The sequence below is a fragment of the Belonocnema kinseyi genome, chromosome 5 (genome assembly GCF_010883055.1).
Source record: "Belonocnema kinseyi isolate 2016_QV_RU_SX_M_011 chromosome 5, B_treatae_v1, whole genome shotgun sequence".
NCBI lineage: Eukaryota > Metazoa > Arthropoda > Insecta > Hymenoptera > Cynipidae > Belonocnema > Belonocnema kinseyi.
This window is the reverse complement of record NC_046661.1, coordinates 37,030,865-37,032,739: the sequence shown is the minus strand read 5'-3', so window position 1 is coordinate 37,032,739 and position 1,875 is coordinate 37,030,865.

Here is a 1,875-nt window from a genome sequence, read left to right as displayed (position 1 = left end):
TTTGAAAATTAAAATTCGAAAATTTTTTCTAAAGCCTCCAGGGGACTTCGTTTTCGCACGAAAAAATTTTATGTGCCCTTATTGCATCCGGATCCACAATTTCAAACAGTAAATTTGAGGCTTAAAGCGTGCAACTGTGAAATTAGCAGTTTTCACAGTACAGAATGCAGTGTGAACCAGTAATCTGAAAGTATTCTAGTCGAAATACCATTTGTAGCAATACATAAAGCAGCTATTACATTTTGACATTGTAGAGTGGAATGTCATTGGAACACGCTGTTTGAATTAATGCTCCGCATTGTAAGGTTTCAGTTACAAGCTGGTAGACGTTACGTTTTCCCATTGTGAATTAAAAATGGTCAATTTTACATTTTACAACTTGTAAGTCATACCCTTTCATACTGCGATGGGTAGTGGAATACAACGTAAATGGTGCAATTTGAAATAGCAATCCGGTATATAAATATAGGGCCTCAGCTCGCACCACTTTCGCAGTGTGAGACTGTAACATCTCCTTTTTCGTACTGTGTCAAGTGCTAACTGAAAGTGTTGAGGTGCAGTGTGGAACGAGAAAATAAATATTACTTGGCCAGAATGTAATATCTCCACTTTCAAACAATGTTATGTAATCGAGAAGTCAGTTACGTAAGTTTTTCTTTAGTACGCACGGAGAAAAATGCAAAAATTATTTTATGAAAAGTGCTGTATTATATTACAGATTATTATGGTCCTAGTGATTTTTGTTTCGACTCGTGTGATTTACATTTTATATTGTAATAAAATTCACTCAAAGTCTTTAATTTCTACTAAAAGCCACTGTTAATATTTTGTAACTGCAACAGTGCTATACCGCCATACTAAATCTTTATTTTCTCGGAACAGAATAAGTTTTTTCGATAAGCCCTTTTTTATTCTTATTCAGCCTCCTCATATTTCGGCAGCTAGTTTTTTTTATGTTTTGAAGTCAAAAAATAAATTTACAATTTATTTAATTTCTCGAAACTGGATAATTTTGTTTAATCATACTTTTTTGGCCTCAATTAAAAAATACTTAAACTCGGGAGTAACTTTTGTTTTTATCTTTATAGGCTGATTTCGATTTTACGGAATGTTATTTCGCTCTCCTGATAAATTTAGTTATTTTTTTGTTATATATCTAATTCTGTATACTGCGACCCTTCAAATATTTTTCCAGGAATAAAATAAGAAATTATTGAAATAAACACCGTTTACTTCACTTACCTATTTTTGCAATTCATTATGCTATTATACTTTTTATTATATCACATAATGTGCATTATTATATTTGATACAAATTTATAAATAATTACTAGCTTTTAGAAAATTTTTTTGAAATTCTTAGCGTTTAAAAATTTTTATTTTTTAGACTTATTTCTTCTAATTTCAGCTAACCTTTGATTCAATGTTCAAATTCAACTTTAATATTAGAATATTAATCAGGTTTAAGTATTTTGCATCTTTAACAATTTTTTCAACTCTAATGTTTCAATAAATTATTTGCAGTAGCTGTTTTTGTTTTTACTTTCTAGTTTTTACGAAATAAGATTAGTAGAACTATAACACAGGCCCACAAAAAAAACAAAAGTGTCTGTGCAATTGACCAGACCTATATATTCTTATGTATTTTTCGACGCTGAATCCGAATTTGCAATAAAAAGTAGGGTCCAGCTACATTTTTATGGGGTTTTGCTCGAGAAACCTCATTTTTTACGGTTTTTTCATGGTTTTTTTTAAATAAAAAGAAAATACACATTTTTTTATTTTTTTGACTTCAGAATCGAATTCTACGGGAAAAAATACATCGAAAACCATGTTTTGATTTTTTTTTACAAAAATTTCAACCCACCATACGGC